Below are 23,529 nucleotides of genomic sequence, written 5' to 3' on the forward strand. Positions count from 1 at the left end.
TGGAAATAAAAATGTTACTGCATAAAATGTTGTTGTTTCTTTTTTAACAACTATATTGTTTTGATAATCATGAGGTTATAGGCTAAGTATTTTTTCTGTATTTCAATTATATTTTAGAAATAAGTTGAGAGTTTTTCCTATATAAAATATAGGAAAAATAATGGGAAATGGGCTTCATGACATTGCTTTGTTTTGTTTGGCTTTCTTTTTATACAACATCTGATTTCAAGGGCATATTACCATCCACAAGCAGGACATCTCTGCATTTCTAAGCTACTGTCCTGGTACTCTACTTGGATCTGTGTTAACCTGTCTCCTCAAGGGTCACCTCTTCTGCTGTTATTTATTTTCTAGGGCAGTGGAGTGTCTAGACCTCTTACACAGTGAGAATTACCATATAATAGTGAAAGCCAAAGTTTGAAATGACATGAAATAATGATATCTTCTAGGCCTGCTTTTAGGCTATACAACAATGCCATTAAATGACCAAGAGGCTCTCATGGATTCTGAGAATATATATGTCTTAGACAATAGGCTTGATGTATTTAAACTTCTTTATTTTGAATTTTTTGGCATTTTTCATTTTTTTATTTTTAAGTTCTTTTTTGTTGTTGACAATTCCTTAATATCATCAATTATTCAGTCAGTGTACACATTTCTCCATTTGTCTCATATGTTTTGTTTGCGCCTTGCTTGAATCAGGATTCAGATAAGATCCAGTCATTGCATTTGATGGATAGCCTCTGAAATCTCTTTCAATCTAAACATTCTTCATCTCTTTAATTTTTCTTGTAATTTGTTCCAAATTACCAAATCATTTGTCCTTCAGAGTTTCCTGCATTTTGGATTTTGCTGGTTGTTTCCTCATGGTGTGTTTAACATGTTCCTATGTGCCTTGGATTTCCCGTAGACTAGTACAACTAAATCAAGAAGCATGGTCTGATTCAGGCTTGACATTTTTTTTTTTGGCAAAAATACTTGATGGGAGCAGAGGAGGGTGGCATTCTCACCATCTAATTGTTTTCAAAGTGCCAAGGATCAGTTATCAGTGGCCAGTGTGTCCTCTCCTGCTTTGCCCTGCATAATAAAAGGGCAATCAGGTCAATGGCAATAGGAATCAGTTAAAAAGAAAATATGAATCGATGTGTCCCATGTCTCTCACACAGGATACCGTCAGACTGATGGAGGCAGGTCTTCCTCGGAAACAGGCAGAAAGGGCTGATGAGCTATTTCAGAGAGGCTTGGTAATTTACATCAACCTTGATGAACGAGTACTTAATGCTCTCAGATAGCTCTGTGGGGCTTCAATAGTTCAAAGAAAGTGATTTGTCACACCTTAGGCTCTTAGAGATTTCTTTTCACTGATTATTTGTCTGTTCTAGAACAAAATACATTTCTGTGTCAAGTTATGAAGATAAGCAAACAAAGGAAGAAAGGTGAGCAAGTTACGAGAATCCACAAAGAGATCTGATGAAGACTTTGGTTGAGTGGATCAGCTGTGTGTTGGATGCAACCACAGGTCAGAGGAGACAGGGCAATCTTCAATCAGATGGCGTGTACTCTGGTGTGCTGCCTGGAACTGGAACCATTACTTTTGTTGATAGGACACCAACAGATTTAACTGAGGATGAGTTTGTGCTGCTTTTGAGGATGGACTCGCTTGAGATCTATGTCCTATGACTAGTCAGAACAGAAAGTATGCATTTAGGATCTCCTGTGAAAGGACACTGCACTGTGTGATAGACATGGAGTCTGCCCTGGAGTCTGCTTTTTTGTGGCAAGCAACAGGCTGGAGTGATTCCACAATGTAAGACAAAAAGATTCCAAAAGATATCTGTGACGTTACACAGTTTGGTCAGTGTTATTCCCTTTCAGTTATTTTATATCATCAAATTATTTTTTTCTTTTCTTTTTTTTAAAATTATACTTTAAGTTCTAGGGTACATGTGCACAACGTGCAGGTTTGATACATATGTATACTTGTGCCATGTTGGTTTGCTGCACCCTTTAAGTCGTCATTTACGTTAGATATTTCTCCTAATGCTATCCTTCCCTTATCCCCCCACACCAGGTCAGGCCCCAGTGTGTGATGTTCCCCGCCCCATGTCCAGATATTCTCATTGTTCTGTTCTCACCTATGAGTGAGAACATGCGGTGATTGGTTTACTGTCCTTGTGATAGTTTGCTCAGAATGATGGTTTCCAGCTTCATCCATGTCCCTGCAAATGACATGAACTGATCCTTTTTTATGGCTGCATAGTATTCCATGATGTGTATGTGCCACATTTTCTTAACTCAGTCTATCATTGATGGATATTTGGGTGGGTTCCAAGTCTTTGCTATTGTGAATAGTGCTGCAAGAAACATACGTGTGCATGTGTCTTTATAGCAGTATGATTTATAATCCTTTGGGTATATACCCAGTAATGGAATTGCTGGGTCAAAGGGTAATTCTAGTTCTAGATCCTTGAGGAATTGCCACACTGTCTTCCACAATGGTTGAACTAGTTTACAGTCCCACCAACAGTGTAAAAGCTTACCTATTTCTCCACATCCTCTCCAGCACCTGTTGTTTCCTGACTTTTTAATGATCACCATTCTAACTGGTGTGAGATGATATCTCACTGTGGTTTTGATTTGCATTTCTCTGATGACCAGTGATGATTAACATTTTTTCATATGTCTGTTGGCTGCATAAATATCTTCTTTTGAAAAGTGTTCATATCCTTAGTCCACTTTTTGATGGGGTTGATTGTTTCTTGTAAATTTGTTTCAGTTCTTTGTAGATTCTGGATATTAGCCCTGTGTCAGATGGATAGATTGCAAAAATTTTCTCCCATTCTGTAGGTTGCCTATTCACTCTGATGATAGTTTATTTTGCTTTGCAGAAGCTCTTTAGCTTAATTAGATCCCATTTGTCAACTTTGGCTTTTGTTGCCATTGCTTTTGGTGTTTTAGACATGAAATCCTTGCCCATGCCTATATCCTGAATAATATTGCCTAGGTTTTCTTCTAGGGTTTTTTATGGTTTTAGGTCTCACATTTAAGTCTCTAATCCATCTTGAATGAATTTTTGTATAAGGGGTAAGGAAGGGATCCAGTTTTAGGTTTTTACATATGGATAGCCAGTTTTCCCAGCACCATTTATTAAATAGGGAATCCTTTCCCCATTTCTTGTTTTTGTCAGGCTTGTCAAAGATCAGATGATTGTAGATGTGTGGCATTATTTCTGAGGGCTCTGTTCTGTTCCATTGGTCTATATCTTTGTTTTGGTACCAGTACCATGCTGTTTGGGTTACTATAGCCTTGTAGTATAGTTTGAAGTCAGGTAGTGTGATGCCTCCAACTTTGTTCTTTTTGCTTGGGATTGTCTTGGCAATGTGGGCTCTTTTTTGGTTCCATATGAACTTTAAAGTAGTTTTTTCCAATTCTGTGAAGAAAGCCATTGGTAGCTTGATGGCGATGGCATTGAATCTATAAATTACTTTGGGCAGTATGGCCATTTTCACGATATTGATTCTTCCCATCCATGAGCATGGAATATTCTTCCATTTGTTTGTGTCCTCTTTTATTTCATTGAGCAGTGGTTGTAGTTCTCCTTGAAGAAATCCTTCACATCCCTTGTAAGTTGGATTCCTAAGTATTTTACTCTCTTTGTAGCAATTGTGAATGGAAGTTCATTAATGATTTGACTGTATGTCTGTTACTGGTGTATAAGAATGCTTGTGATTTTTGCACATTGATTTTGTATCTTGAGACTTTGCTGAAGTTCGTTATCAGCTTAAGGAGATTTTGGGCTGAGATGATGGGGTTTTCTAAATATATAATCATGTCATCTGCAAACAGGGACAATTTGACTTCCTCTTTTCCTATTTGAATATCCTTTATTTCTTTCTCTTGCCTGATTGCCCTAGCCAGAACTTCCAACATTATGTTGAATAGGAGTGGTGAGAGAGGGCATCCCTGTCTTGTGCCAGTTTTCAAAGGGAATGCTTCCAATTTTTGCCCATTCAGTATGATACTGACTGTGGGTTTGTCATAAATAGCTCTTATTATTTTGAGATGCATCCCATCAACACCTAGTTTATTGATAGTTTTTAGCATGAAGGGATATTGAATTTTGTCAAAGGTCTTTTCTGCATCCCTATTGAGATAATCATGTGGTTTTTGTCATTGGTTATGTTTTTGTCATGGATTATGTTTTTTGATTTGCATATTTTGAACCAGTCTTGCATTCCAGGGACGAAGCCCACTTGATCATGGTGGATAAGCTTTTTGATGTGCTGCTGGATTTGGTTTGCCAGTATTTCCTTGAGGATTTTCACATCGATGTTCATCAGGGATATTGGTCTAAAATTCTCTTTCTTGTGTGTGTCTCTGCCAGGCTTTGGTATCAGGATGATGCTGGCCTCATAAAATGAGTTAGGGAGGATTCCCTCTTTTTCTATTGGTTGGAATAGTTTCAGAAGGAATGGTACCAGTATCTCTTTGTTCCTTTGGTAGAATTCGGTTGTGAATCCATCTGGTCCTGGACTTTTTTTGGTTGGCCTGTTATTGGTCTATTCAGCGATTCAGCTTCTTCCTGGTTTAGTGTTGGGAGGGTATATGTGTCCAAGAATTTATCCATTTCTTCTAGATTTTCTAGTTTATTTGCATAGAGGTGTTTATAGTATTCTCTGATGGTAGTTTGTATTTCTGTGGGATTGGTGGTGATATCCCCTTTACCATTTTTTATTGCATCTATTTGATTCTTATCTCTTTTCTTTTTAGTCTTGCTAGTGGTCTTTTTTTTTTTTTTTTTTTTTTTTTTTTTGATCTTTTCAAAAGACCAACTCTTGGATTCATTGCTTTTTTGAAGGGTTTTTAATGTCTCTATCTCCTTCAGTTCTGCTCTGATCTTAGTTATTTCTTGCCTTCTGCTAGCTTTCAAATTTGTTTGCTGTTGCTTCTCTAGTTCTTTTAATTGTGATGTTAGGGTGTCAATTTTACATCTTTCCTGCTTTCTCTTGTGGGCATTTAGTGCTATAAATTTCCCTCTACACACTGCTTTAAATGTGTCCCAGAGATTGTGGTATGTTGTGTCTTTGTCCTCATTGGTTTCAAAGGACATCTTTATTTCTGCCTTCATTTCATTATGTACCCAGTAGTCATTCAGGAGCAGGTCGTTCAGTTTCCATGTAGTTGTGGTGTTTTGAGTGAGTTTCTTAAACCTGAGTTCTAATTCAATTGCACTGTGGTCTGAGAGACAGTTTGTCGTGATTTTTGTTCTTTCACATTTGCTGAGGAGAGCTTTACTTCCAACTATGTGGTCAATTTTGTAATAAGTGTGATGTGGCACTGAGAAGAATGTATATTCTGTTGATTTGTGGTGGAGAGTTCTGTAGATGTCTATTAGGTCTGCTTGCTGCAGAGCTGAGTTCAACTCCTGGATATCCTTGTTTACCTTCTGTCTCATTGATCTGTCTAATATTGATGGTGGAGTGTTAAAGTCTCCCATTATTATTGCATGGAAGTCTAAGTCTCTTTGTAGGTCTCTGAGGACTTGCTTTATGAATCTGGGTGCTCTTGTATTGGGTGCATATATATTTAGGATAGTTAGCTCTTCTTGTTGAATTGATCGCTTTACCATTATGTAATGGCCTTCTTTGTCTCTTTTGATCTTTGTTGGCTTAAAGTCTGTTTTATCAGAGACTAGGATTGCAACCCCTGCTTTTTTTTGCTTTCCATTTGCTTGGTAGATCTTCCTCCATCCCTTTATTTTGAGCCTATGTGTGTCTCTGCACATGAGATGGGTCTCCTAAAAACAGCACACTGATTGGTCTGGACTTTATCCAGTTTGCCAGTCTGTGTCTTTTAATTGGGGCATTTAGCCTGGTTACATTTAAGGTTAATATTGAGTGAATATGATCATTCAATATTAAATTGAGTTAATATGAGTGAATTTGATCCTGTCATTATGATGTTAGCTGGTTATTTTGCCTGTTATTTGATGCAGTTTCTTCCTAGCCTCGATGATCTTTACAATTTGGCATGTTTATACAAGTTCTAGGGAACATGTGCACAACGTGCAGGTTTGTTACATAGGTGCATGTGTGCCATGTTGGTTTGATGCACCCATCAACTCATCATTTACATTAGGTATTTCTCCTAATGCTGTCCCTCCCCTATCCCCCTACCCCCCAGCAGGTCTTGGTGTGTGATGTTCTCCTCTCTCTGTCCATGTGTTCTCATTGTTCAACTCCCACTTATGAGAACATGCAGCGTTTGGTTTTCTGTCTTTGTGATATTTTGCTGAGAATGATGGTTGCTAGTTTCATTCATGTCCCTGCAAATGACATGAATTCATCCTTTTTTATGGCTGCATAGTATTCCATGGTGTATATGTGCCACGTTTTCTTTATCCAGTCTATCGATGATGGACATTTGGGTTGGTTCCAAGTCTTTGCTATTGTGAATAGTGCTGCAGTAAACATACGTGTACATGGGTCTTTATAATAGCATGATTTATAATCCTTTGGGTATATACTCAGTAATGGGAATGCTGGGTCAAATGGTATTTCTTGTTCTAGATCCTTGAGGAATTGCCACACTGTCTTCCACAATGGTTGAACTAATTTACACTCCCATCAACAGTGTAAAAGCCTTCTTATTTCTCCACATCCTCTCCAGCACCTGTTGTTTCCTGACTTTTTAATGATCGCCATTCTAGCTGGCTTGAGTTGGTATCTCATTGTGGTTTTGATTTGCATTTCTCTGATGACCAGTGATAATGAGCATTTTTTCATATGTCTGTTGGCTGCATAAATATCTTCTTTTGGGAAGTGTCTGTTCATATCCTTTGCCCACTTTTTGATGGAGTTGTTTGTTTTTTTCTTGTAAATTTAAGTTCTTGGTGGATTCTGGATAGTAGCCCTTTGTCAGATGGGTAGATTGCAAAAATTTTCTCCCATTCTGTAGGTTACCTATTCACTCTGATGATAGTTTCTTTTGCTCTGCAGAAGCTCTTTAGTTTAATTAGATCCCATTTGTCTATTTTGGCTTTTGTTGCCATTGCTTTTGGTGTTTTAGTCATGAAGTCTTTGCCCATGCCTGTGTCCTGAATGGTATTGCTTAGGTTTTCTTCTAGGGTTTTTTATGGTTTTAGGTCTTACATTGAAGCCTTTAATCCATCTTGAGTTAATTTTCATATATGGTGTAAGGAAGTAATCCAGTTTCAGCTTTCTGCATATGGCTAGCCAGTTTTCCCAGCATCATTTATTACATAGGTAATTATCTCCCCATTTCTTTTTTTTTTTGTCACGTTTGTCAAAGATCAGATGATTGCAGATGTCTGGTGTCATTTCTGAGTCCTCTGTTCTGTTCCATTGGTCTATATGTCTTTTTTTATACCAGTACCATGCTGTTTGGGTTACTGTAGCCTTGTAGTATAGTTTGAAGTCAGGTAGCATGATGCCTCCAACTTTATTTTGATTTGTACATATTTATAGATTATGTTTTATAAGATGATATAACATGAATTATATCCCAAATAACTACTTTTTTATGATCATATAATTTTTGAATAAAATATAAGGTGTCACTAACACTTTGTAAAACATAGGGTATCTGAATTAATTTTTCCCCATTTTTGGGTGAGTACAGCTGTTCCATCTGGTTTGCTCATTTATTCACTAATTCAACAAATATGCCTTGACTTTCTGTTACTTACTGGGCTTATTCTGACCAAAATATTTCCCTTTGGAGGAAGGGCTTTGGCTGTTTGATAGAAACTCTCTTCATTGATCTATTTAGAACCAAGGTTCCAAGGGGTAGAAAGGAATGTACTAACATCTTTGAGAACAGATTTCTGGACATGGATAATCACTCAACTAAAGAATACTAGGTTGAGTAAAGATAAAGGCTATTTAAATACTTGAAGTGAGTTTCAATAGTAGATTATCTTCCTGTCTGTGGGCCAGACACTCTGTGATTCCCTACATAGACAAAATATCTTTCAGTCTTCCTTGTAATTCCAAGTTAGTGGCTATTACCATTCACATACATGATTACTTAATTAGGACACAGGAACTGGAATGTGTAACCACCTCTGCGTGGAAAGAGGGTTAGAATTTATATAGGTGCATAAAACCTTTTAAAAACTGTTAAAAGCAAAGATATGGAGAATACAAATGTAAAGTCAGATGAGAAACCCAATTCTAGTCAAACCCAACTAGATTAAAGGTCTGTATAGGGAAGATATTCCAATCCATGTGCCATTTCAAGATAATAGATGTTTTGGTTCTCTATTGCCATGTGAGAAACCACCCCACAACTTGTTGGCTTAGAACAATCATAGCCATTTATTCTCGCTCAAAATTCTCTACATGAGCTGGGCTCAGCAGGTGGATCCTTTGCTCCCATGTGTTGTCAACCACTTCAGTAATAATCAAGATGCTTGAATCGCTTGGAATGTCTAAGATTACTTACTCAAATACTTTGTGAATGGTAATGGCTATCAGCTAGGAGCTCAGCTGGGGTATTAATTGTAGTGCATCAGTTATCCTCCACATGGCCTCTCCATATGGCCTAGACTTCCTACAGAGTGGCATCTGGAATTCAATGGGAAATGTGTGAAAATAGAAGTTGCATATATCATATGTTTATACAGCATTATTTCCCACTGCATTGTATTGGTCAGAGCAAATCACAGGGCTAACTCAGATTCAAAGGGAGAAGCAATAAACTTTACCTCTGGCTTGAAAGAGTGTCAAATAATTTGTGGTTATTTTAAATCTGCCACAATGTAAATGAGTGAAGTTGGACAGGCATGAGATAATAAAGAGTGGTAGGGATTATGCAAATGATAGAACTTTTACCTCCTGTAGAGTTTAGAATTCAGATAGTTAAGAAACAGTGTTTAGTCCATACATAATATGTTTATTGTTTTAATTTTACCATTATCAGCTTGTTTGTAAGCCTTGATCTAGGAGGTTTTGTGAGGTATTGTCTATACAGATAACCTAAGAAATGTCAAGAGCTAGGATAGTAGAAAAAGTGGTTTGAATGCATCCTGATAGAATTATGAATACAAAGAAAATGAAATGGAATTTTGTTTTGATTAAATATAGAGGGTATTTATTTCTTCATTCACAGAATAGACCAGTGGTCTAAAAAGTGGGATATTCAAAATGATCCATGAGGGAGAAAACAAAATATTAGAGATTTCATTAATATTTATTTCATCCTTCCTCGAAATCCATTTTTCTTTATGTATTGTAATATTCACAATATGTTCAATTAGTATACTACTTGTGTATACCTTATAAATCACTATTTCTTGGGAAATGCATGCTCAAAAATTTTACTGATAGCTCTGTGTGATATGCTCATTAGGGTTTGTAGATCATTGGTTTAAGAAATGAAAATAACCAATGTAACATCAAGAAATTAATCAAATTTTCCCCTCATGGAAGAAAATTTTCTTGTCCTAATGTATGGTTAATGTTGAAGTACACAGCTGTGCATAACAAAGACAAAAAGGTAACTCTTCCTCTAGGAGAAAAAAGATATTTATTATGTTTATAGAAAAAAGATAACAATTTCACAGGTAAATTATCCAATTTTATTGTTAGGAAAACAACAATGTCCTTTCATATAAGTTACATTCTCCTTACCTGGAAGGCCTACATGGCTATATTTGCATGTGGTGATTATCGGAACACTCATTGTTATATTTGAGCCTGTAGTCAAATATTCAAGCAAGAACCCTTAATGTCTAAAATCGATTTATTAAGCACTTGATTGTCCAGATACTATTCTTACTCATAATTTTATTAGCAGTTTTTTTTTTTAATACCAAACTCCTTAAAAGCATCCAGCCTTTTCTTTTTTGGAACCCTTGTCCCCACGTGACATTTTGAAATTCCTGTTTATTGTCTTCAGTTGTGGGTGCTGGAGCTCTTCAGAAAGTTGCTAAAAAGCATCTGCTATTTAGGTTTTTTGTTTCTTTGGGAGCACAGCACTTTTTCTTTTTTTTTGTTGGTCTCATTTCCATTCTGTGCTTGACCTCAACAAAGTCTCTTAGTATCTTTGTCCTTGGACTCCTTATCTGTGAAAAGTCATGATTGGAAAAGTTAATGTCTAAGTTCCTTCTTAAATCCAGTAATAAAGGATTTGTCTCTATAGGTCTCACATTTAATAAGCACCTGAAGAAATCAGATATCTCCTGACAATTACATGATTTGTACAGACCATTTTGAAAGGTGCCATGAGGCCCAGAAAAACTTCATTAGCAAGCTGGGGCAGCCAATGTGAAGTTACAAAAGAAGGACCAGAGTTCACAGTACACTGTGTTGTGTGTGGGTGAGGGGAAATTATGGTATTGCTGATCAAAGCAGTAAAAACACTGACTTCTGGCAGAATTGACTAGTTGGACATGAGAATCTAACTTGGAATTAGAGCAGAAGTCATAGTCTTGAAAAGTCTATATAAAGTGCTCTATATAGAGTAGGTTTGTAATGAATAATTAATAGAACAAAGTTGGAAAAAGTAAAGCCAGGAATAAGGGTAAGGCAGTTAAACCCTGTTAGGTCAGGATGTATGTAAATAAATTCTGAGTGTCTGTATCATTTTGGATCCTACAAAAAGTAGGTGATACAGTGAAATTCAGCTGCATTTTTGGGGGGAAATGTCTGTGAAGGATCAGGTGGGGAGCCAGAGGAGGAAGAGAAGACTTCACCCCACCATGCAGGTTTGACACTTGTGCAAGAGAGAGTGAGGAAGGAGCACAATGCAGGGAGAGTCTCAGTCTAGAGACTTTATAATAGCTCAAAGAAAGTGTTGACTATGCTGATGAGACATCCTCAAGTAAGAGGCACTTTGGTTGAAAGAATCCGGTGTCTCACAGAATGGGCCTGCATTAGTATTTTCATCTTGCTCAGCCGTTGACTGGGAGTGGCCCATAGAAGGTGGAGCCTTGGCATGTGGGGAATAAATTCAAATGAGAAAGCAAGAGCTCTGTGCAGAATGTTTTCATGGCTGCCACAGTATCCAGTGGATCTCAATATGCCCCCTTTAGGAGCTAAAGAGGCTTGAATAATATAGGACATACTCCATTGTGATAAAGACTCTAGACAGTAGACATTTCTGAGCTCGGTGGGGAAAGATTTTTAAAAGTTCATTCTAGGCTGGGTGCGATGGCTCATGTCTGTAATCTTAGCACTTTGGGAGGCTGAGGTGGGTAGATCACCTGAGGCCAGAAGTTTGAGACCAGCCTGGACAACATGGCAAAACCTGTCTCTACTAAAAATACAAAAAAAATAGCTGGGGCCTGGTGGCTTGTGCCTGCAGTCCTAGCTATTTGAGAGGCTGAAACAAAAGAATCACTTGAACCCAGGAGGCGGAGTTTGCAGTGAGCCGAGATCACTGTACTCCACTGTACTCTAGCCTGGGTGACAGAGTGAGACTCTGTCTCAAAAATAAAAATAAAAATAAAATAAGTTTATTCTGTAACTGGCTCCATACTAGGTAGTTCACATGTGCTACATTTACATTGCATAATAATGTAATGAGACAGCCATTATTATTTGAATACTTATTTTACAAATGAGAATATCAATTTACAGATTATGATCCTTACTCAAGATTACATGTATTGTAAATAGCGTAATTCTTATCCACTGTCACACAAAAAATCTTTAGATACTACTAGATTCCACTTCTGCCTAGGGATAAAAATCAGTTATAACTTATCATAAAGGAATTTAATCCATTGAAGAGTATGAGGCTACCACAATTTCATGACCTTAACTGCAATCTAAGTAAGTGATTATTATGAATTGCAGTTCCTCGGTGTTTTCTCTGATAGTTTTGATTTTATATTTCACTTCAGAATCACATTCTAGTTCTTTCTCCACCTGAGATATACCATCTTGTGTTTTCCTCACTATATTCCAGAAATGCACACATGAGACTTTTGATAGATGCTGCTGATATGCACCAAGGAACTTAAAGTAAATTAAGGCAATTATACTTACAGTGTTTTAATGCAACTGGCACATCATTTTTCCAAAATCACCCTGACATAGCTCAAAGTTATAATGGCTACTGGAGTTTAAGCTCCTTAAGGGCCGGGGCTGTGTCTTATTCAGAAGAACCATTGTTGAGAGTATAAGCTCAATCAATATTTCCTTACTAATAAAATGGCAAAATTAAGATTTCTTTTCCCCATGTTCTTTAATAAAAATAGCTAGTCTTTATCATATGTTTGCCTGCATCAGGCACTTTTCCAAACACTTACTATGCATCTATCAATTCATTTAATTCTTACCAAACACTATGAATTTAGTAATCACCATCCTTTTACAGATATGTAGTGGAGACACAGAAAAATGAGTTAATTTTTCCAAGGTCATATAGCGATCAAATGTCAGAGCCAGGATTTGAACCCAGGAGGTCTGGCTTCAGAGTCCATTCACTGCATGACACAGCCTCTCTACTTAGTAATGACTGATTACTTCATCAGGAAGCAGGACACTGTAATACATAGTGATCAATTAATTACTCAGTAGTTCTGGTGCAGTGTCTGACAGCGAGGTGAAAGAGTTTGTCAGAATTGCCACTCTCCTATTGGGGTGTCCATACAAGAATTTTAGTTTGAAAAAACTGTATTTATTTATTTTCCCTTCTTTTGTTGCTAGGAAATGTAAAAGAGTTAACCTGAAGGTGGAAGGTGATGAACAAATACATTGACTCTGACCCAGCTTTGTCCAGGCTAAAAGGCTGCTGGTCAAGGGCCAAGTTTCCATTGGCTTCATTTGCAGCAAGAGTAAACATTATAGCTTCTTTTAAGGCTCATCCCACTGCCTGGGGCCAAAGGAGAAGGTTGATAAGGTGATGGGGAGGCAGAATCTTCATTTAAAGCCCATCTAGTTTCAAATTTGTAAGAGAGTGCTGGCTACTTTCATAAAGCTCAGTGCACTCATTGTGTTGAGCAGGAGTATGCTACACACCTGTTTCTTTGAAGTTTTATTAGAATACAGCCACCCTCATTCATTTACATATTGTCTGGCTGTTTTTGCATTATCCGAGTAGAATTAGTGGTTGTGACAAATACGGCCCACAAAGACTAAAATATCTACTATGTGGCCTTTTATAGAAAACATTTGCTGGTCTTGAGCCCATGCCTGGCTCTGGAGCCACATAATCAGTGCTAGGATCCTGGCTCTACCTTCCATTCACTGGGGGCATTAGACATAATGCCCAACCTATCAGAATTAGTTTCCCTCTTCTCTATAGTGGAATACAGATATTTACTTCTTAACTTTTCTACACATTAAGTGACTAGTATACCTTATTCCCTTAATATAATGGATGACATATAGTGAATACTCAGCAAATGCACAACTGTAGTTATTTTATAATCATTATTTTTACCTCACCATTGTTAAGCTTTACATTATTTTTTTTTCACTTTGTCAAATCCATAATTCCTAAAGTTAGAGGAAAAAAAAATGGAAGCAGCTCCCTTTTGAATTAGACTTTGTATCAGGGCCAAATACTAATATTTATTCAACTGTCCACAAACTAGTAGCCCATAGCTGTCCTAAACTGTCATCTGTCTCTCTTTTCACAGGGAGAAACCAGAATGCAAATTTCCTAACCAGCATACATTGTTTTTCTGTATGTTTGTAAGCTTCTTGTAATTAGTCACTTCCTTGAAATGAATGAATGGATTGATCAGTTATCATAAGCATGACCTTGGTGGTTTCTAGGATTTCCTCCTATCTAGCAAGAAAAGATACACATATTAATAAGGTATGAGCTGTAAGTGACAAGGAGAGCTGTGAGGGATGTGTGGCCTGATGTACCAGAGAGTGGAATGAAATTCAGTCCCTGTGGTCCTTTAGGGGGTCAAAGAGCAAGCTGCAGACACAGTGGTTCTGCAGAGCTCTCGGTGGCTTTCAGCAAAGCTGCTAATGGAATAATGATAGTTCCTGACACAAAGCAGAAGGTGTTCTATTTTTAGGCAAGAGGAGTTATGCGCTAGGGATGATACAGATGCATTCTTATCTTAGAAGAAACTGAAAAATGCCTGCACTGTTTCCTAACACTTTATTGCCATATGTTAGATGATGGACTCCTGGAGAGGATCCACATAAAGTCCTAACAATAGTACCTGATATAGTTTGAATCTGTGTCCCCACCCAAATCTCACGTTGAATTGTAATCCTCAGTATTGGAGGTGGGGCCAGGTGGGAGGTGACTGCATCATGGGGGTGTGTTTTCCCTCAGTGGTTTAGCAGCAACCCCTTGGTGCTGTCCTTGCAATAGAGAATGACTTTTGTGAGATCTGCCTGTTTAAAACTGTGTGGCACCTCACTGTCTCTCTTGCTCCTGTTCTGCCATTGTGACATGCCTGTTCCCCCTTCACCTTCCACCATGGCTGTAAGTTACCTGAGGTCTCTCCAGAACCTGAGAAGATGCCACCATCATGCTTCCTGTACATCCTGTGGAACCACGAGCCAATTAAACCTTTTTTCTTTATGAATTACCCAGTCTCAGGTATGTCTTCATAGCAATGCTAGAACAGTCTAATACGCTACCTCTTATAAAAAATTTACTGTGTACCTGGCAGTGTGCAAAGCACACTCTCTGGCACCAATCTAATGAAGAAATACTAATGTTGTTCCCATTTTGCAGATGAAAGTGGTATTTAGAGGAGTTAGGTAATTTTTATGTGTTAATGGTACAGTCTGGTCTCAAGTTCATTTCTGGCTGACTCCAGATTCCAAGCACAACTGGAAAAGAAGAATGGGATATAATTAGTTTAAACTCTCAGCTTCCAAATCCAGTTAGAGAAATGATTTCCTACCATTTCATTATTTGCAAGGCACATTGTACTCTGGTCCACAAACTGGAAATGAATAAAGCGGTCAAATATGATGATATTCCACTTCAGTGGAAAGATTCAGGTAACAGAATCTGGATTCTGAAGGTGAGCTACAAATGAAAGGCAGAGGGAGTTAGGGAATGATATTATGAAGAAATAGGAGTAGACAATGGTTTCAGGACAGTAGTTACTTTCAGGAAGGGCTGAGGAATATATCACAGAAATAGGATGTGCAAGAGTAGGTGCCACTTGGGTCTGGGAAGGCAGCTGCAAGGGAGTCAGGCAGCAGTTCAAAGAAACTCAACCACTGGGCTAGGTACTCTTGGGGCCAGGTGACAATTTTGGAAAGAGATTGACAAGTCCCTCCTATACAGAAGGACTAGAGTCATCAACAGTTTGTCAAACCTAAGGATTAACTAAAATCTCAGTTATCAGAACAGAAATCCAATTACTCGGAGTATATTGTAACAAATAATGGAAAATAGACTAGCAAAAGTTTCAGAACAAAATATTTCAACTGTATGTTAACCACTTACCCTGTGGTAGGAATTAGGACTTTGGCATTAGGTCATATCTCTAAAATTTAACCTGCCTACAGTCATGTATGTGGTTTGGCTCCATTTAAAATGCATATCTAAACTGAAACAGAGACTGGTGAGACATGTCAGTATTCAAATCTGAGAGCCATACAAGGCATTCATTCATCATTTACTCTTCCATTCACTCCTCTTTGAGAAAAGTGGTTGAATTCTCATATATACCAGGGAGTATGCCAACGGCTGGAACTACAAGGACAAATAGGATGTTGTTTCTATCCTTGAGGAACTCAGAGCATAAGGCAGAGGTTCTCAGGCCTCTGTGCACATAAGAATGACCTAGCACACAACTGAAAAATTCTGGGATCCAGATTGAGCATGTCAGGGTAAATGAACTTGGAATATACATGTTTACAAGTACTATAGGAAGGTCTGATCAATCTTATTTGAGGCTAACATCTGGGGAAATCTGATTTAGATAAATGAAAGTCTTTAGTGAGATTTTTTTCTTTGTAAACTGTCAGATTTCAGTGCAAAAGAGGGACAATCTAACATTTTTAGCTGCATTGAAATAAACTATATTACTTAGTGAGAAAGCAAATTATTTATTGCTAAACGTGTGCAACCAAGCCTAGATATTCACTGGCCTGAATCCTGTATAAGCGGTTGAATCCCATGTGTTGTGAAATGTTTCCAACACTGATATCTGTGCTTCTGTAACATCAAGGTTTAACTTACCTTAAGCTTTATACTTAAGTACAAAATAATATTTATGTTTATTTTAGTCAATTTATTTGTTTTGGTTGATAGTTCAGAGTTAATTCTTTCTCCTTCCTTCCTTTCTTCTGTGCTGTCCCAGCTATTGAGTCACTTGCCACTTTCTTACTACTATTGATACAGATGTTTCTTCTGAGAAATTTGTAGCCAAGATTTATATTGAATAATATTACTTGAATGTAATATTATTTTGAAAAATATTGGAGGCAGTATAAATTAAAGCATTATTATTCAGCTTTACTCAAATGCTCAGGATCTCCTTTAATTATGTTAATATCTGTGTAAAGAAGGGAAAACTGGTATTATCATATCTCTGTTGCAGATGTTAGAGATAGGTCATAGCTACATAATTTCACGTGTGTCACAGTGTTTTCATTATCTATGGGTGAATAACAAAGCTGAATCTAAGCCGTAAAAGGGTGGCTTTAAAAAAAGATTTATTTTTTCTCATGATTCTGTAGATTGATGGAGTGGTTTTTCTTCAGATTTCACCTGGGCTTCCTCAGGCAGCCACAGTTACCTGATGGATGACAAGGGTTGGGTGAAGCAGCTTAGATGATCAGCTTCTCCCTTCGTCTATGGGTTTTTAATCCTGGCCTTTTTCACAGCAAGGTGGTCTCAGCTTTTGAAAAAGGGAAGAAGCTGCAATGGCTCTAGAGGCCTTGACTTGGAAGTCATACAATGTTACTTCCTCCACATACTATTTGTTAAAGCTAATTACAGTTCATCTCAAGTGCAAGAAGTGAAAAAGTAGGTTGCACATACTGATGAGACAAATGCCAAAGTCATAGTTCAAAGAGGCTTGTATGATAGAAATGGAAGAATATGGCTGTGTTTTGCAATTTACCACAATTGACTAGTAACCTTTGTAAATTTCTAGCTTTTTGGCCACAAATTATTCACATTTCTCTTATGTGCAAAATATACTCAACTCCATCACAGGACCCACAAATGTCTCATCCTAATTGCAGCATCAAGCTTGAAGGGCCCATATTGTCAGGTTCTTCAACTCTAGAAAAACATGTTCTTATATTAGGACCAACTTCTGCTTCCTGAAAGTAATTCTTTTATCCTGTTTTCTTCTGCTCTTGGCTCTGAGCTGTGGGCTTATGTCTGTGCCCACTAAGATATAATTAGTTTTCCATGTGTGTAGCTAGGTAGCTTTATCATCATGCTTTTTTCTTGTTGAAATCTGGAGAACTAGTGGCCTCTTCATTTTGAGTTCTATTTTTTTAGTCCAAGCTGGTACATCTCCCATAAAAATTTTATGGGCTTTTTATGAATCTGATTGAGGTTAACTCTGCCCAAAAGCCATATCCATAATTCTTTGCATAATACACACAAAGTAAAAATTGCTACCTTGAATTTTTCATGTGAAGATTAATGAAGAATATATACATGAAGAATATAATAAATGTCTGGCACAAAAATATTACCACTCTCATCATCATCATCACAACAGCAACAATAATAAGAGAGACCTCAGGCTTAAGAAGAAAGATGGGGAAATAAATTCTCAGAAGGTTGTCTAAGATGGAAACTTGAGTTAAAAATGGGAAACAAGTTTGTTTCCTAGGGCAGGGGATACTGGGTCACAATGAAAGGAAACTAAAAATGACTACTCATAGGTCACCCAGGTTACTGAATTGGGCTCCATGCATTCCCTTGGCTAAGGACATAATGCACATGATAACTGGCTTATAAGAGAGCTTGTGGAGGGTGAGGGATAGAAGGGAAAAATCAAGAGGGAGAAGTCAAGTATGGAAGATTAGGTGGGGGAGGGCATTAGGGAGTCAATAAAAATATCAACACTAAAGAGAGCTTTTTCTTGGTCCATCTTGTTTCCATGTTAGGACCCTTTCCACAGGCATGCTGTTAAATTTTTATAGCTACCTCAATTATCAAGTAATAGCAGATCCTTCTAATTTCCTTCTTCACTTCCATTTATTAAATGGTAGGAAACAAGTATCCTGGTTAGGGAATATCAACAAGAATCTTTCCTCTACCTAAACAACCCACCAACCTCTCTTTTTTTGTTCTTAATTTCCACCTGAGGGCACAGATTTCATTCCAAAAGCACACATGGGTCCAGAGAACGAGTCTGTTAATCCCCTCTAGATGTACAAATTCTATAGCAAATGTAAATGGACCAGAAGAAGATTTCTTCTATGAAGAAACAGGGGTTGTTGTTGTTGTTGTTGTCTGTTGAGCTAGAATGACTATGCCTTTCTTTGGAGTTATCGTTTGGCAGATTTCCATTTGGGGATCACCATCATGTCAGTTTCTAGCTGCCTGGGTTGCAAGATTGAGATTCCATGGCAGCTTTCTCACCTTTAATTTGGTTTATTGCTCAGAGCCTGTAAATTTATACTCATCATCATAATTATACCTTTTTAGCGTGAGTTCTGTTTTTTCATAGAAAGCCCAAAAGAAATTATTCCAAAAGAAAAAAACGCAAGGATTAATTCTTCCTATAAATACATTTTGATATAACTCTATGAAGTGTGAAAGATTGTTCCTATGGGCATTCTTTCCTGTTGATTTTTACATCTGTCCTATGCACTATGAAGTAGGTTGTGGGCATGTCTTCAATGATTCAATGTACAATTTGTTCTCCCGTAGCTATCCTACTCCCTACCAACATTTCCATGCTTTGTTTTCTTAGCACTTTGATACTCTATCATAATATTTTTTTGGTTATTTATTGTCTGTCTCCTAGTTGCTACTATTCTTGCCTTCACTGGTAGAAGGTAAGGGATATTTTTGCTCTGGTATTGTCCAGAGGAAGCCTAAGCTTCCTTTTAATATTATTTTTCATCTTGGTGGGGATGGTATTATTACTAGTGGTGTGTAAGGTGCTTTATTATGTGCTTTCTGCACAAGTCTCATTTAATTCTTCTAACAAGAATTCAAGGCAGCTATTTCTATCCCCACTCCTTTACAAATGAAAAAACAAAACAAAAAAAAAAAAACAAAAAAACAAAACAAAACAAAAAAAGTAAGAGTAGGCAATTTGCTTTGTTCTTAGAGTATTGCCAATGTTGAGAAACGCACCTGGCACACAGTAGGTTCTCAATAAATATTTGTTAGAAGAATGCACACATAAGGTAGGAAAAAAAGTCATCTTTAGTGCCCCCACCCTCGGATTATTAAAAAAGAGGTGACTAGAAAGGGAAAAGTGCTAATTATAAACACAGCCACATTTTGAGGGGAGTAAGCTATAATATCGTAAATTTCCCTTTGTTCGACTGAGTGCCTTGATGGCTGGCTGAGTTACCTGCTGCTATGTGAGCCCTTCACCAGGATCCCCAAATCTTCTTGGAAAAGAAAGGAAGTACAGAGCAGCTAAGTGATTGCCAAAGTAAGACCCAGACCAGTGAGTCAACTTAATGGCCAACTTAAGAAATCAGTTCCAAAATGGAATTTTGGAATGTAAGCACCCTGGAAATTTTAATTCCCTTTGAGGAATACTACAAGCAAGCCAGTCTAATTTCAACCTTAACGAAGTGGAAGACATGAGCTAAAATAAATGTTACACATACCTGGCACAGAAAAACATCCTCTTCTTTCAAAAACAAAAGATTACATATGAATTATGTGTTTGCCATGATTTAAAGGGGAAATAGTTTTAATTAAAAATTAAAAACTGCTAAAATTTAGAATAAGAAATTAAAACGACACACATGCAAATATTAAAGACAGCTGTAATTTGAGAAGCTGTATGTCTTCAGCTGTTCAGGTTGCTATAACAAAATATTATAACTGGGTGCCTTACAAAGGATAGAAACTTATTTCTCACAATTCCGGAACCTAGGAAATCTAAGGTCAGAGCACCAGCAGATTTGGTGTCTAGTAAGGGCCTGCTTTCTGACTTATAAGATTGTGCCTTCTTGCTGTGTTTTCATACAGTGAAAAGGGCAGCGTTCTCTGGATCCTTTTTTTGTAAGGATACTGATCCCATTCAAAAGAGTTCCATCATCATGACCCAATTACTTCCCAAAAGTCCCACTTCCTTTATCACTTTGGGGGTTAGGAGTTTAACATATGAATTCTGGGGAAACACAAACATTCAGACCACAGCAGTGTGTTAATGAAGACACAACATTAGGAAATGGAGAAGTAAGAAGTTATCCTTTTTTTCATTGATGATTATTTTCTTTCTCAGATGCCACATAATTTCTTTTTAACATTCAATCAAAATATAAATTGGGAAAGAATTAAGATAAAAGTAACAAGAGTAATTTATAGAGCCCAATCACACTGTGATGTCAATCCTCTGAGGGGGGACATTTAGGGATGAGGCAGCCAGTCATCTCTCAGAATATATTTACCAAGATGGTTAACATGGGGACATCATTATCAGTCCTGATTGCCGCTAACGTGGATTTACAACTTTCCACATTCTTGGCATATTTTAAAGACTAATACATGGTAGCAATGTTTAGTGATACAACTTCTTGCCTTATGAACACCTCTTCAAACTCTAAGGTCTATTTCAAAGATTATTTTTTCTGGGAAACATTCCCAATGTCCCTTTGTCTCTTTCTGGAAGGAGTAATTTTCCCATTCTGCTGGGTTCTCATACTACCTCTTACACATCTCTCTTTTGGCCATAAACAATGTCTATCTGAAGTAGCATTTGTTATCTTCATTGAATTGTGTACTCTTTGAATGCCAGGAGTATACCATTTTCATCTATGCCGTGTGCTTCTTCCAATGTATACAGTTCGTTATCAACTGCTTAACACATAAAAGGAAAAAAGAATTAATAAATGAATCAATGAACGAAAAAATGGGGCTGGGGGCAGCAATACTGAGTGATGGGCAGGTATTGAATCAACTCTAGTTTACTGAAAAAGAAAAGTACAGATGAGAAGTGTTAAAGTGGTCATACTTACAGCTAAAAATGTTTGGATGTCTACCATGCTTCATCTCTGATGGGTATTTTGCATACATAATCCTCATCCTTACAATCTCAAGTAGGTGATATCAGCCCCATTTTACAGTCAACTTGGTAGCAACCGTGAGAGGTATTTATTACTATCCTTACTTTACACATGAGTAAGTGGAGGCTTGTAGACTTCGTAGACTTGCCCAAAGTCACATGGCTGTTAAATGGCAGAGGCAGGATTTTAATGCAAGGCAATCCATCTGTAAAGATACAGTTAGTTATAAAATTAGGACAATAACCTACATTTTTTGACCTTAGTCCGGTATTTCCTGTTAACTATCATTCTCATTTTTGTGTTTCAAAAGTTATAGCAAGGTATTTAATAATCTCAAATATAATCATGTACATCAGGTATCCATATACATTGTGGAATTTGAAAGGAAAGTAAAACTCTATCTTGTTCTTCATTGTCTCTCCCAACAATTTGCCAATATATCTGTAATTCCCAGCATCATGGAAGGTGGTATTTCCCAAAATGGGTTCTGTGGGCTCCTAAGAGGTCTTCTGTGTTCAAATACTTCAGGAAATCTGGAGCCAAATAGAGTTAGATTCCTTTTTTTAAGTATCCTGTGTGGGACTCCTTTGATATACTAATATACATGCAAATCTAAATCAGGTGATTAAGATATAGAGCACTTCTCAAATTGAGACATAGACACCATCCTCTTCCATTTTTTTTTTCTAAGTATCACAAGAGTTTTGTTTCAAAAGATGCACTTATGAAACATGCTTGTTTAAGGCATTGCGACTCTGCAAACCAACAAATATTAACCTATTAGCCTCTGGAAGCCAACAAAAATATTAATCTATTAACCTATTGTACATAGACCCATAAGCTTTCACTAACAAGCCATGGCAGGAAATAACTATTTTCTGCAAAGAAATTTGGCCTAAGTGGATACTGGGTTGCTTAAGAATCAGTAGATCTATGGGCCTGGCGCGGTGGCTCACTTCTGTAATCTCAGCACTTTGGGAGGCCAAGGCGGGCAGATCACGAGGTCGGGAGATCGAGGCCATCCTGGCTAACACGGTGAAGCGCCGTCTCTATTAAAAATACAAAAAAATTAGCTGGGCATGGTGGCGGACGCCTGTAGTCCCAGCTACTCGGGAGGCTGAGGCAGGAGAATGGCATGAACCCGGGAGGCAGAGCTTGCAGTGAGTGGAGATCACGCCACTGCACTCCAGCCTGGGTGACACAGCGAGACTCCATCTTCAAAATAAAAAAAGAAAGAGTCAGTAAATCTAGTTTATCATCTGAGTTCTGCCCCCCTTAGAGGTTGGGTGAACATGTTCAAGTTATTTTTCCCTCTACAAACTTCAGTTTCCTCTTCAATAAAATGAATATAGCAGAAACTCTCATGTGAATATTGTGACTAAACAACAATAACAATAATAAAATTATTGAAAGAGCAACATTTGTTTTGTCCCTGCTTTATGAGGCCCTATTACCGTTAGTTTTTTCAGACAGCATCTTTTTAAATTTTCGCAGCAATCATGAGAAGGGTATTGTCCTCATTTTCCAGGTGAGCAGACTACAACTCAGAATTGTTACATAAGTTTCTCCAGATTGCACACACCTAGTAGAAGGAGAAACCTAACTCAAATCCAATTCACTTGATGCCTTTACCTATGATTCACTAACTTCAAATTCCAAATCCAACTATTGCTATGATCAATAATAATAATGAGGAAAACAAATTTTTGTTGATAGGCTCTGTGTGCCAGGCATTATTCTAAGTAGAGTATTTGTATTATTTAGTCATCACAATAATTGTATTTATGGAAATTTTTTGTAAACTTTGTATGCTGTTTAATTCCAACTTTTATTATGTATTATTTAAATAAAATTTAAATTAATTAATTATCATTGTTTCTAATTTAAATAATTAAATAATAACATTCAATTAAAATTTCTTTTTTTTTTTGGAGACAGGACCTCATTCTGTCACCCAGGCTGGAGCGCAGTGGTGTGATCTCAGCTCACTACAACCTCCGCCTCCTGAGCTCAACCAATCCTCCTACCTCAGCCTTCTTAGTAGCTGAGGCTACAGGTACCTGCCACCATCCCTAGCTAGTTTTTTTTTTTTTTTTTTTTTTTTTTAAAATAAAGATGGGGTTTTGCCATGTTGCCTAGGCTGATCTAAAACTCATGAACTAAAGTGAGCCATCTGCCTTGGCCTCTCAAAAATGCTGGGATTATGAGCATGAGCCACCATACCCAGTCATTTCCCAAAATTTTAATTTAAACAGTTCTGTAGAATATTAAAGCTAAATGGGATGTCAGAGGTTATTTAATCTTCTTCTTATTCTTTAGACTATCGTTTAATTTTTTAAACCACTATGGGCATGCTGCTTGGACTGGATTGTTTATAATTCTAGACTATACCTTGATCAAA

Source organism: Macaca thibetana, chromosome 14 (genome assembly GCF_024542745.1).
Source record: "Macaca thibetana thibetana isolate TM-01 chromosome 14, ASM2454274v1, whole genome shotgun sequence".
NCBI classification, from domain to species: domain Eukaryota; kingdom Metazoa; phylum Chordata; class Mammalia; order Primates; family Cercopithecidae; genus Macaca; species Macaca thibetana.